The 14975-nt window shown below is 46.4% G+C and overlaps 1 protein-coding gene across 1 annotated transcript in view; it reads left to right on the top strand.

The window, feature by feature from the left end:
* The window catches only part of LOC142584459 (uncharacterized), a 292894-nt gene extending 282098 nt beyond the window's left edge, over positions 1-10796 (top strand). Inside the window, exon 6 of the mRNA XM_075694601.1 lies at positions 10658-10796. The gene's annotated coding sequence lies outside the window, so the exon portion shown is untranslated. The remainder of the gene's footprint in view (positions 1-10657) is intronic.
* Positions 10797-14975: the final 4179 nt, after the last annotated feature.

Raw genomic sequence — 14975 nt, 5'->3', positions numbered from 1 at the left:
CAGCAATGGCTGAAATTTTCTCATGTGAACAATTCTAATCTAACAACTTTTTGTGAACACCGGTCCTTGTTCCCAGATTATGTGTCACGTCAGCATAGTGCTAGGCTCCGTGATATCGCCCGTGCTATTTAATGTGGCGATGATCGGCCTGGAAAAACGACTCGGCGAGATTCAGGTCATCCAGCACGCGATGTACGCGGACGACGTCACGGTTTGGTTCACGCAAGGTTCACTGGGAGAAAAACAAAAGAAGCTACAAGAGGCTGCGCGCTGTGTCGAAAAGTACACCAGAGAGAGGGGACTGGTGTGCTCCACAGAAAAATCCGAACTACTGAGAGTAGGTAGACACCCCACCCAAGCAACACTGGAAGTAACGCTTGACGGTCAAAACATCCCGGAAAAGAATATGATCAAAATACTGGGCATGTGGCTACAGGGCAGCAGAAAATGCAGCCACACCATCAGCCTGCTGAGCAAAGTGACGGAGCAGGTGGGCCGGATGATCAACAGGGTCTCCCAAAAAAGATACGGCATGAAAGAGGAAGACACACTCAAACTCGTCGGCAGCCTGGTCGTCAGCCGAGTCATCTACTCGCTACCGTACCACGCGATGACCAAAGGAGAGAGGGAACAGGCGGACACGATACTCAGGAAAGCATACAAGACGGCTCTCCATCTGCCAAAAAACACGTCAAACGAAAAACTGCTCCAACTGGGCATCAGCAACACTTTCAGCGAACTGGCGGAAGCCCTGCTTGAAACGCAAAACGCCAGACTCAAAAGCACCCCTGCAGGGAGAGCGCTCCTGACTAGGCTGGGACGGGACACGAGCGGACACGTGGATAGATACGCAGACGTGCCCGACTGCTTAAGAAAAACAATAAGCGTTAGGCCAGTGCCTAAGAACATGGACCCCAACCTCCACAAGAGCAGAAGGCAGGCGCGAGCCGAATACGTGGAAAAGACACTAGCGCTACTAGAGAACACGGTGTACACGGATGCTGCCACGTACCCGCGAGAAGGGAAGCGCACGGCCACGGCGGTGGTGGTGGACGGCGACGGAAATCTGATCACATGTGCGACGGCAAAGGCAGCCGACACAGCGGAGGCCGAAGAAATTGCCGTGGCGCTGGCGGCAGTAGAAGGATATAGGACAGGCAGGCCTCTAAACATCTTAACAGACTCGAAGGAAGCGTGCAGAAATTACGCGAGGGGCAGGATTAGCAAAGCCGCCCTCAGAATTCTTGGCGGAGCCAACTTCGCCGAGAGGAACGTTACACACAAGTTAATTTGGATTCCGGCCCACGCAGGCATAGAGGGTAACGAAAGGGCAGACAGCCTAGCTCGAGAGACCACGTTCCGAGCAGAGCAGTCGCGCGCCCCGGAGTATCACCCACACGCTTGTGAAGGAGGATACACAGAAATCTTAAACTTATACAGAGGGACCAGAGCCAAATATCCCCCACCACACAAAGCTCTAACGCAGGAGGAAGCAACGAGTTGGCGCAGATTGCAGACAAACTCCTTCCCAAATTTATACATCCTAAACAAAATGTACCCAACACAATACAGAGACACCTGCCCATGGTGTGGGGCCACAGCCACACTATATCATGTCACATGGGAATGTAAACACAATAAATCATTCCGCCAACACAATAACCCGAGTGCGGAGCAATGGGAGAGTCGGCTTACCAGCTGCGAGCTCACGGCCCAAAGGGCCTTAGTGCAGCACGCTAGTGACGTAGCTAGGCTCAGTGGAGCCCTGGAATAGGGGCCCACCCTTGCCGGAAGAGGCTCCAAGTCGCCGGCGCCCAAGACGACCGAGACCTCGAGACGCTAAATCCTTGAAGGAACCAAATAAAGTTTCTCTCTCTCTCTCTCTCTCTCTCTCCCTTGTGCTGCTGTCATTCTTGTCACTCTTTGTTGGCTTCTCATTATATATATATATATATATATATATGTATATATATATATATATATATATATATATAGAGAGAGAGAGAGAGAGAGAGAGAGAGAGAGAGAACTGCACGCAGCAGGTAACCGGAGAAGGTGCAGCCGCCTACTCACTGCTACACTACCGACTACCGCAAAGAGACCGGCCAGCTACTTTAGGTGCAGAAGAGATAACAGTAGAGCAAGTCTGTAGACAATCGGCGCTTGAAAGCCAGCGACACCGCTATGATGGACAACTGGCTTCTTGAGATCCCAGAACTCGACCTCGCAGAGATTAACTCTCAACACAGCTGTCCAGCTGCTCCTCCATGCTCCAAGCAAGTGGCAAAAAAATCTTTACGATGTGTCGCTGAGGAACCAGTGGCTCCACGAGCGGTGTAGGTGCCTGCGGATTGGCGACAGCCTACGCACCGATGGTGCCCTTCTGGCCATGGCGGCGCCGGGAGCCCCAGCAGCGTGTTGGAGGCATCACCCGTGCCGGAGCCGATGACTTCAACGGGAGAGGTGAGCTGTTCATTGCCAGTCAGAGTTGCAGCTCGCTCCACTGAGGTCGTTCCGCAGGCCGGAGAGGCAGTAGCCGCTACCTGCTGTGGAACGGGCGCGAGTGTGGGGGCTCAGCGTTGAATTCATGCCGCAATGATGAAGGTGTATATACAGATGTGTACGTATATTATTCGCAGTTATTCGGAAGGTTAAGAAACACGTTATAATGTATGTCTTTCGGAAATACTCGGGGTGAGTTACATATCCGCTAAAGTGCGCAGCTAGCATAGACGCTGGCACTGGATCTCTGCAAATGTCGTCAGAGCAAAATACACGCACGTCCCGCTGTTCTAGGTGTAGTTGCTTCTTCCACTGCGCCAAAGCACACGTGCCTAATGAATGTGCTTGTTTGCGAACATGCTTGTAGCTCCTGTCGTCCCTTAGTTTCCCGTTGCCTAGGAACATAAAAGCCTGAAAGGCTTTTCCTGCTTGCTGTCGGCGCCTGCTGCCGTTTTGCCTGGGGCCACAACGTCGCCGAGTCTGGGTTGTGATACATGGTCGATCACGTTGACTACTTGCCTTGACGTTACTCGTGTTGTTAGTTCCCTGTGCTCTTCCAATGTGCGCTTTCTCATCTATTACATGCACGGTGGCGCCATGCTGTTGCATTGAGCGGCAGCTGTGTGACCGGTTAGCCAAATACGTACTGGCATTCGAAATTGGAAGACGTTTTGGCAGCGTGAAAGAAATAACGATGCATGGGGTTTCGCCGTCGCAAAGCATACATTTTGCTATAACGAACGTCGTAGTGTGGCGATCCAGATTATTTTGAGCACTTGAGATTCTCACTCAAGCACACAAAAGCTCAATGCGCCAGTTTTTCTTTTTGCATTCTGTTTGCAAGGGAACGCAAAAACCTGACCCGGGAATCGAATACCGCTATGCCCATGGCGAGGGCTTCGTTGGCGAAAAACTAACTATTCTGAATACTAAATCCTGGTGAGCGAGGGTCCTTACTCTCTTAGCCACGACACATTGAGGTACACTTGTTTCTTGGCCGGTTGACTGTTATTAAGGCCAGGTACTAAGCGTAGCCTGTGGGGTTTAATGGATGTTTCACTACACATTACATGGTTTTGAGTTCGGCTCCATCCGCGGGCCACTTCTCTTTCATCTCTTTTCATTTGTTTTTTTCTCTGGTAACGTGATATCATTAATTTCAAATTTTGCATATTTGTTAAATTTATTTTAACTGAACAATTTACAATAAATATTTTACTACTTTCCCATTTGATTTCTGAACTACTTCAATACAGTTATCTTAGTTTTGTGTATAGTTACAAATATTTCTGTGTTCCTAGTGAAAAAATTTCTTCCAGAGCCGAAATATTGTCTTTAAGAAAAATTTCATTAATCGCCTCCGCATAAACCGTTTCAATTTATTGTGTCTCTTCTGTCAGGAGGTATGCTACCTGAATTCTGAATGTATGGTCCTACGGTAGCGGTATGTCATGCAGGATTCGCACTGTGAGGTATATTCAATATATATCTAAGATAAGCTTTCACTGAATAGAGAGTCAGCAAATCGCAAAATAAGTGAATGCGTTCGCAGAGATTACTGAAGTCTGAAGTAGTAGTTTACGTAATTTTTTCCCATTCAGTTTCCTGTGCAGCAATGACTCCATAGGGGAAAAATTAAAAAAAGAAGAAGAAAGATTTGTGTATCTCAGTTCATGAATTACTTTCGTTCCTATTGAAATAAAAACATAATAGCAAACGGGAACTTTCCTGCTCTCACCGCGAATGACTGATGGTCGAACTAAATAAGTGCACTTCAATTACCTCGACATGTCAGTATACGGCCAAAATAGAAAAACTATGCAGCTTGAGCTTTATGGAAGAACAGGTGATTGATGAGAAATGTTTTAGATTATCTGCCGGTAATACCGGTGAGCCCTCGGCATATAACAACACTGGGTAGCTGTTTTCAGTGCTTTCTTGTTCTAATAAAAGTAAAAATGCAAAGGCCACACAGAAACCCGTGCAAATGTGCAGACGGCAGCCGTGCTTCTGCACAAGAAGTCAATAGATGCACTAAGCGGGACATTCTCTTCTAGATGCTTTAACAATGCCTTCTCTGTAAGCTAGTTTCTCAAAGCTTTCTTTCTTTTTTCCCTTTTTTCTTCTTCTAACTTTTTTACTTCGGGAACCGAGTACACAGTCGGTCGGTAATAGACTAAAATTCAAGAACGCGACGTCTGTCACAGTTAACGGGCTGAAAAGCAGCGTTGAAAGCAAAAAAAAAAAGAAAGAAGAAGGTCGATCTCGGCCATACTCTCACGTAACAAATTGCACGTAATTATTTATTGGTAATTTTCCGTGAAACGTCTTTAAAAGGGCTCAAATGGGCTCATCTGTTGAAACCGATGTAATGAAAACATGTAGCATTATCACTTATATCTTTGTAACCACCGGCGCTTTGATGACATTCTGTGTAAAAGAAAGGAGGCATTAGTCGACCGTGCATGTGCCGTGTGCGCAGATGGCGCCGTTGTTGCGCCACAAATGACGTAATAGGAGCGAAATCTAGCCTCGCGTACGGCGTTTAAAAAAGGCGTCGCTCAGCAGTACGTTTGTCCCCCAAAGCGGGAAAGTCACATTTGAGAGAGCTCGCTATGCCATAACAGGTATAATTTATCAAACACAAACGAGTGTTCATCAGCAGTTTTAAGGCCTACAAATGTACAATATGTTGCAAAAACATCACACTTGCTAGGCTATCAATAAATCCGTTGGTTCCAAATAACACTGGTCCCTAACGTCACATTGCAATTACAGTTGGACGTCTCTATACCTTCTCTCTTCCTTCTGTCTCTTCCCCCAGAGTAGAGTAGCCAACCAGACTCTTGACTGTTTAACATGCCTTCCTTCCTTATATCCCCCTCTCTCTCTACAGACGGACATCTGCCTTCTGGGTATACGATTTTTGGCCAGTTCATTTGACAAGGAGCAGCCTGCGAACTTCCTTCCCGCAGTCCGCGTAACAAGCGTTAGCAGAACAGCTATCTCAAACAGCTGCATACCTTCCAACGAATGCATTCTGCACCCCAGCAATTCGATGTCGTATATGAAAAAAACGAGGCTATATAATGATAAGGGCTCGTTGGTATGTGAGCCATTCGTTACGAAATGTAGGCGCCGGTGGCGATTCTAAAATAGACTAAGCAAGAGGATTAACGGAACGTGCACGCGTGGAAAAAAAGGCGGCGCCGATTTATTAAATTCTCAAAGATTTCAAGAACCGTACACAATGTAATAGCGACAAGATAGTATCTGAGACCGTGCACATACTCCATACGAGGCTGGGCATGGCAACGCACCAGGTGTTTCAGAGAAGGCTTTATAATTCGTTAGAGTGAATATCAGAATCTCATTTATATATTCACTACCGAGCGAAATAGATTAGTAAAACTTGGTAATACTGATTTACTCAGCGACATTCGAGAACATCTTTTAATTACTTAACTGAACTCAGCCATTTCGATTTTGATTAGCATTCTTTAGGAACTTCATCAACATTGGAGCAAGTGTCTAACCTTTTTCACCCAGTAACCAAAGTTGTCTACTATATTGGACCACTAAGTCAGTGCTGGCGTCTGTCTTGCCCAGCAGACAACCTAGGCCACGGGGTGTGTGTGCCCGAATAAACACCTTGCATGCAGCTGCAGATCTCCACTAACCAGTCTGGAACACGCTTGTTTGGGGCGCACACACCAATCTCCATCCTACTGGAAGCCTTGCTACCTATTCACGCTATGAATAAATGGATTGCGAAAAATTGCATTCCCCCCCCCCCCCAAAAAAAAAGGGAAGCCTATATAGAGCCAAGTAAAATGTTGAAACAGCCATGTCCACGGAGCTCTCTGGAAAATGCAGGTTGGAGTCCGCCTCCAGAGTCTGTGCAGGAGTCCGTTTCACAGGGGACACTGATAATGTGAAGGAAATTTACAGATAAATAAAATGGGTTGGGAGCTTGAAAGAAAAGAAAAGTCTACAATCATTACATTTTACGCGTGCTAACTGGTGGAGCAGAAATAGCGAGGTTAACGAAGGAGCTCGAGAACAAGTCAAGGACCGCGCAAGGACACAGAACGAAAAATGTTAGGCTTAACGTTAGGAGACAGGAAGAGAGCAAACGTCGGTAAGCGATATTCTAGTTGACATTAAAAGAAAAAAATATCACCGTCAATTCCGATGCTCTCTAATGAGAAATTTGAGCGCAGCTCTGCACGCGTTTTCATTTCGCGACATATTGAGGCAAAGAATTTGAGAGAGACATGTAGCACCGTCGGCAGTCGTCGAAAGTTCCAGTTTAATCGCTGGTACCACTTGGCTTCCAGAAAGTGATGCGCAATTTGCGTCACACACACAAATAGATTACGAAACAATCGCACAATTGAAACAAGCGCGAACGAGACCAAACTAAACAAACCAATCAAGCGCGAGCTGACGATAGGTCAATATCTATCGACAGCTCACTAGTCGTACCCGGCTGAGACCAGATAGGACTATGCATCGAGCGGTGGTGCGGGTCTGCATGAAACCAGTTTCCCGCGCGCACGTCACTGAAGGCGCCGCGGTCATTGGTGTCCACCGTTCGCGGCTCACGCCTTTCATCTTTCGCTGTTTTACTCATTGCGCTCGGTTACGCCGCCACCACAGCCGCCACTCGCCGCAGGAACGGGCCATTAAGAGCTAAGCTCTAAAGATAGAGCTGAGCAGGCCATTTAATGGGTAGGGCAGATAAGCAATGGACCATGGGAGTTACAGAATAGTGTCAAAGGAATGAAGTCGAGGATGGCAAAAAATTAGATCGGGTGATGAAATCAGTGCAAGACAGGTGTAATCGAAAATGGCTGGCAGAGTCCTTCGTCCTGCAATTGACAAAAAATAAGGTTGATGATGATGAACCTGTTTTGATGGGAATTAATCTTACTATTGTTCATATTACTATAATGATGTTAAACCACGATCTGATTATGAGGTGTGTGTTAATGATCTTCACCACTCCCACGATGTGCCCTCTAAATTTCCACACATCCCACATCACCGGGTGACGTGTCACGGATGCGTAGGTTAAGATGAATTTCAAGCGTTTCTTACGATTCAGTGGCACTAAGCAGCATCATGCTGGCCGGCAGATTTAATTGTGAGAACGTAGGCCGCAATAACGGCCTAGCTGGCCAAGGTACTGGTCGATGAAACAACGGCGGTTGCTGTGCCGTTCAGGTCGCCGAGTGGGTGTAGCGTTTAGCTGTTACCCATAAAGGCGATAGTTCGAATTGAGGATCCTGCATCATTGAACGCTAACACTGGGATGCACAGTTCAAGCCTCGGCATTCCCCATTGCTCTGATTTTTTTTTCAGCGATGCAAGCACCACGATTGAAACCACCGTCCTTACATGTACTATAGCTGAACACTTCATGCGTTCAGCTATCGGAACGGCACCGCAACCGCCGTTGCTTCATCGACCGGTAGCTTGGCCGGCTAGGCCATTATCGCGGCCTATATACTTTCTCGCACTTTAATCTGCCAGCCAGATAGGACCAGCGCTATTCCCGCGCTGGCCAAAGCGCGCCGACCGCCGCCAGGGACGCTGGCTGCGCTTTGGCGCTGGACTGTAGAGCGTCCACTTTGCCGCCACGTAGCGTAACTGCGCCGCGGTTGACGCGAACCCGCGTTCCGCGCCTCTAGTACCACCTAATCGTTATACACGCTTTCATTTATTTCAATCTGGACATCCGTAACCCAGTTTGGAAGTGCTGTGACCTGCTGCGATGTGTGTTGGTAAGACGCTGTTCAGTTGCTCTGTCAAAATGAGACCTGGGTCTGCTCATAAATGGAATTCAGTTAGTTGCCCTCGCCAGTTGATTGGGGACATTCTGTTAAATCTCGATGCTCAAAGAACACTCATTTACACCGCAACGCAAGTACGGATGTGCTATTTTGTAGGTAGTGAACGGATTCTTTGTATGTGACAATAACACTAATAATGAGGAAAACGAAGTGACACTATAGACGCGCACGGCGTTAATTCACGGCATGTTTACTTCAAAACTCGTGCGCGAGGCATTCTTACGCGAGGCAAAGCATTTCACTGGGCGTGTCAAAGAACACACACAGAAAAGAAATTAAGAGGAGGCTCTGCCGATAGCATAACTAAACCTTCTCAGCTTTTAGTTTATAGTCTACACGTGCGCACATGTCGCAGTGACGAGGAAAATACGACGCGGAAGTAATTTTGTATCATCAGAAAAAAGGTAATCGCATCCGCTAATAATGGAACAAGAGCTGCCGGGGATCAGAAGTACATCGCAAATAGACACGTCAAAATCACGCTTGTAGAAAAATCAAGACAGTTTCAGAACCCTTTAGCGGTGACTCATAAATTCTGAATGTCGACTGCACAATCAAGAGGCAGTAGCTGCACGAGAGAAAGAAATCTCAATAGCGCACAGCTGTTCGTTCCAAGAGAAAAATAGGGTGGAGCACCCGATAAAAGTACGCGACCAAACTATAAAACAGCACCGAAGCACATACGACATAACCTTTAGTCACAAGCTCTTCGCTCTTAGCCGCAATTGCTGAGCTACACATAATGTCGATGGCACATGTGCTTATTCTGGCTAAACAATCAATACGCAGGTGCCAGTTGAGAGGCGCCTCATCCAGAGCTGTTTGATGGACTCTACATGTGGTATTTCTTCAGGAGGTATTGTGACTATTGCAGCAGAAGTCACGTGCCACTTTAGGCTTCGCTGTCCGTTTATGAAGCCGCTGGTTGCTCAAGTTTTGAAATACTTACAGCGTTTGCTGTTCAAAGCACCCACAACATTGATGCCAACAATATTGGGGAGCATCTAAGCCTGTAATGGGGCCCGCACAGAGTTCTACATCAAAGAATATACACATAATTTATTCACCTTTGTTTCTCGCCATGGAGGGCACATTGGTACTAAGAACAATAAAATGTCGAAGTAAAGATAACCAGCACTATTGTTAGTAATTGGATCCATAAGCTATTCACAACTGACGCTTGGCTCCTGCCTATTAATCCGACTACTTGAGTTTCATGGGCGCAAATTAGAATTTCAAAATTTCAAATGGGGAGTATAGAGAAGGCGCATTTTGATTACAGGCCCAAAGGGGTCCTGAACCACCTTGATGATTTTATAAAAAAAATAAAACTGAGTTCGCGAGTAGCATACACGTGCTATGAGCATTTGAGCAAATTTTGCACTCGTGCGCGGCGCGTCGTTTTGCGTTCTTTAAAGGGACACTAAAGTAAAGCATGATTTCTTCAGCATCAGTAAATTACAGTTCTGCAACAGCAGAAACACCACTCTTAGAACGATAAGACGTTTGGTAAGCCAGAAAAAGCGCAAGAACGAAATACGGGTGGCGACGCCTACTTAAGTTCCTGCACCTGGGGGCTGTGACGTCTTGGATTTTGATGGCATCTTCTAGGGCCTACTAACTACATACAGCGGTACAGATTGACTACATTGTGTTCGAAAGAAACCAAATATTAAACATGGCAAGTTTCGAGAACCTTTATTCAGCCAACGCGGCCCAAATGCGAAAACACACTTTGGGATCCCTAATGTCACGTTGACATACCGGCACTGGGGGTTCGGCGCGAAATTCAAATACTGATACTTGGACCTTCATTTTCTCATCTAATAATGAAGCTATTTTTTTAAATGACTGCCTGCAGGGTTCTCAAACAATGCTTCATTAGTCTAAACTGATTTATTGTCTCGCTTTAGTGTCCCTTTAAGCTATGCAACCCACCTACCACCATTAACACCTTGTCTGTCCTCTTCTTTAACCAACTCGATAACGAGTTAAGCCCCCGTCCTATCGTTGTTCTGTTTCGATGACCCCCCCCCCCCCCTCCCACTTTTCTTAGGCTATCCGAAATATGCCAACATTTATAGTTAGTTCCACTTGTGGCACGCGACGTGGGAGTCGCCGTGCACGTCAACAGCGTTACCCGTCGTCATCGTCGTCGTCTTCTGGCCTTATGGCGAGCGCTGTTTCCTGTCTTGCTTTTCTTTTAGTGCATGCGTTACCACGCGTTTGCCGGAATTGTGGGCAGTGGTGCCAATGGCCACTTCGTCGTGACGATAAACGTGGCCAATACGACGCAGGTTCGAGCCCTGACGTTCCAGCAACGCTGCTCCAGCCTGGGTCAGCAGCTGCTCGGTGGTCCGTGCACCAAGTTGTTCCTCATCGAGGAAACGTCGTTCGAAGTCCGTGGTGTGGAGATCCTCGTCATCATCGCCACTTCCGGGGTACCCGCCGTGGTTGCTCAGTGGCTATGGTGTTGGGCTGCTGAGCGCGAGGTCGCGGGATCGAATCCCGGCCACGGCGGCCGCATTTCGATGGGGGCGAAATGCGAAAACACCCGTGTGCTTAGATTTAGGCGCACGTTAAAGAACCCCAGGTGGTCAAAATTCCCGGAGTCCTCCACTACGGCGTGCCTCATAATCAGAAAGTGGTTTTGGCACGTAAAACCCCAAATATTATTATTATTATTACTTCCGGGGAGCACGCTGCTCTGGAACTGTACAAAAATAAAAAGAACATTGTGGAGGGCTGGCAAAACTCTCAGTCAGAAATAAATGCTTGTCGCGTGTTTGCCTCAGTTTTCAGGATTTCGCATACTGTTCCAAACACAGTGGATGCTAGGAAAGCGGGAAGACGAAATTTGCGGGCCCCGGTTCCTAGCACCGCTTACGTAGCCCAGACCTGAGCATCTAAACTAACTGTAGTCCACATTATTTGTTTATTTATTTATTTATTTATTTATTTATTTATTTATTTACAGCACATTACATGCTCCTCATCGGATCATAGTGTAAGGTGGGTTTTACACGGTTAATTTCGTAGCACATACGTCGATCTCCGCTGCTTAGTGGCTATGGCGTTGGGCTACTATGGACTGGGTGGCGGGATGAAATCTCGGCGACGGCGGACGCATTTCGATGGGGGCGAAAGCACCCGTGTACATATATTTAGGTGCCAATTAAAGAACCCCAGCTGGTCCAAATTATTCCAGAGTACCCCACTACAGCGCGCTCCGAAATCACGTCGTGATTTTGGCAGGTAAAACCTCATAATTAAAAAAAGAACATCAGTTTCCATTCAATTCGAGATGTTTCCGCCTTTTCACGTAAAGAATAAATAGATTGCGAAAACTGGCATTCCTTTAGAAAAAAAGGTAAGCCTGTAGCCGAGCAAAATGTTGAAACAACCATTGCTCCAGACTTCTCTCGAAAACGATGGTTTGTGCATATGCATCAGTGTCCACCATGTCGGAAGTGCTTCCGCCAAATCACACAATGAATAAAAGGATTGCTAAAATTTGCATATCGGAAGAAAGGTAACTTTATAGCCCTGTAAAATGTAGAAACAGCCATGTCTACTCGTTCCTCTAGCAAGTGCTGCTTAGTGGCACACACATCACTCTCCGACCTGTTGGAAGCGTTTCCGCCTATTCTCGCGATGAATAAATGGTTTGCAAAAATTCGCGTGTTGGAAAAAAAAGGTAAGCCTATAATTCAGTAAATTGTCGAAACAGCCATTTCTACTCATTCCTGTAGCAAGTACTGGTTAGTGGCACATACACTATTCTCCGACTGATTGGAAGTGTTTCCGCGTATTCATGCGATGAATAAATGGTTTGCGAAAATTGTCATTCCGGAAAAAAGGTAAGCCTACGGTTCAGTAAATTGTCGAAACAGCCATGTCTACTCATTCCTCTAGCAAGTACTGGTTAGTGGCACGCACATCACTCTCCGACCTGCTGGAAGCGTTTCCACCTATTCACGCGAGGAATAAATGGTTTGCAAAAATTGTCATTTCGGAACAAAAAGGTCAGCCTATAGTTCAGTAAATTGTCGAAACACCCATGTCTACTCATTCCTCTAGCAAGTGCTGGTTAGTGGCACATACATCAATCTGCGACCAATTGGTATTGTTTCCGCCTAATCAGGCGATGAATAAATGGTTTGCGAAAATTGGCATTTCGGAAAAAGAAAAGTAAGCCTATAGACCTCAGACTCTGCCCAGGCGGCGCTGCGGAAAAACCCGTCACCAGCGCCACCATCGCAGCCTTGGCGCAAACTGAGTAGTGCAAGGAGAGCTGTCCGCAAGCGAAGGTGCATAGGCCACAATGGACCCTTCTCTTTAGTTTGTGTTGAAGCACGGTTTCCTAAAAATCAAGGGCCTGGAAAGCTTCTTCCGCTCATCCACGCTTCGGAAAGGAAGCTTAGCAGGGCGAAGTACGTGTACAATATAAAATAAAGTTTCAAGCGTTATTTCGGCGTGCTGCAACTTGCAAGTACAGAGAGCATCAGGTTTGTCTATAGGCATATCAGCATAAAAATCTAAGCATTTCAAATTGTTTCATATTGAATATGCCCTGAACACAAGATTTATTAAGTATCTCCGATATTTTTATGTATATTTATCGTAATGTTTTGTCTCGCAATTATTAACAGAGAGTAAATCCTTTCATAGCCTTTTCCAGGGCAGCAAACAGAAAACGTTTTCCAAGGCAGCAAATAGCGTGCGATCATAACGTAAGTAAGCTTCCTACAGTGCCTACGCGCTGCATCTTTCTTTCTCGCAGGAGCTATACAGCATCGCTCAGTACCTTAATTTGAACTTTTCGCAGACGCTTCGAGCAACAAGCGCGCACAAATAAATTTAAATAAATGCGACATTTTTTGCTTTACAAATGTGCGTTATTTCGCAATTACTCATCCAGTGCTCCTAAAGCAACTTTATTGCTCACATTTGAAAAACGCAGTCGAGCAGGCTCAGCACATTGCGAAGCGTGCTTGTTGTATTGGCGCAGGACATACAAATTACCGTAAGTTGAAATGAGCTCGCGATAAAACGATGCTCTAGAAAAAGATTTCGAATTCATAAACGAACCAAAATGTTTGGTTAAGCTGACCTGCCAGATCTCTCCGTTCCATTTGTTGAGTCAAGCGGAGATGGACGTCTGTTAAAAGGCGGAGATATCGATGGCACATAAGCAAGATGGTTCGCAACGTTGTTTTTTCTGTTACTAACGAAGTGGCGGCTGCAGATTCTTGAGTTTTCGCTTAGTTATCACGGTCCTCCGTCAGGCCTACGCAACACAACTACAAAGAACAAAATTGTCGCACTTTCTTATGCTAGCCGCTGTGTTGTGGGGAATGCAAGTAATCCGATTACCCAACAGGTTGAACGGCCCGTATCCAGCGCTTTCACCTTTCCCCTTCATACGATCGCGATGGAAATCGGTAAAACTGAACGTTGTTATTCCGTCCTTCACGTTCATGGCAATTTACAACACAACAGTAGCGTCGATTGCGGCGTTTCTGTGTAGCGCGCGGAGCTATCGCGGTTGCCGTCGTTTCCGCTATTAGTCTGACGAATGAGCCAGCAAGCGCTTTATGGCAGTTCGGAGGCGCGTCCGACTAGCGTAGAAATTCGTAGCGCGCTGTCTGGGTGTTAAATGCGCAAAAGGCTCGCCATATGGACCAAAATCTAGTTTAATCGTTGTTTCGCAGTCGCTAGCCGCATAGGCAACTTAGCAAGGGAGTCAGGCTTCGCACTACTCAATTACTGCCTCTTCGCACCGGCAGGTGGCGCTACGCGTCTTGCAAAACTCCAGAGTCTGACGTCCATAGCCCAGTAAGATGTGGAATCAGCCATGTCTACTGATTCCTCTAGCAAATGCTAGTTCGTGGCAAGTACATCAGTCTCCACCCTACTGCTAGTGCTCCCGCCTGTTCACGCGATGAATAAATGGTTTGCGAAAATTGTCATTTCGGAAAAAAAAAGGAAATCCTATAGTTCAGTAAATTGTCGAAACAGCCATGTCTACTCATTCCTCTAGTAAGTACTGTTTAGTGGCACACACATCACTCTGCGACCTTTTGGAAGCGTTTCCACCTATTCAGGCGAGGAATAAATGGTTTGCGAAAATTGGCATTTTGGAAAAAAAAAGGTTCAGTAAATTATAAAAACAGCCATGTCTGCTCCTTCCTCTAGGAAGTACTGGATAGTGCCATACACATTATTCTCCAACCGATTGGAAGTGTTTCCGCGTATTGAAGCAATGAATACATGCTTCGCGATAATTGTCATTTCGGGAAAAAAAAGTAAACCTATAGCGCATGTAAGACGTGGAATCAGCTATGTCTACTGATTCCTCCAGCAAATGCTAGTTCGTGGCAAGTACATCAGTCTCCATCCTACTGGTAGTGCTTCCGCCTATTCACGCCATCAATAAATGGTTTGCGAAAATTGGCATTTCGGGAAGAAAAGGTAAGCGGATAGTTCAGTAAATTGTCGAAACAGGCATGTCTACTCATTGCTCTAGCAAGTGCTGGTTAGCGGGACATACATCAATCTGTGACCAATTGGAAGTGTTTCCGCCTATTCACGCGATGAATAAATGGTTTGCGA

Source organism: Dermacentor variabilis, chromosome 6 (assembly GCF_050947875.1).
Source record: "Dermacentor variabilis isolate Ectoservices chromosome 6, ASM5094787v1, whole genome shotgun sequence".
NCBI lineage: Eukaryota > Metazoa > Arthropoda > Arachnida > Ixodida > Ixodidae > Dermacentor > Dermacentor variabilis.
The sequence above is the reverse complement of the archived record's forward strand: the minus strand, read 5'-3'. Positions and strand labels throughout refer to the sequence as shown.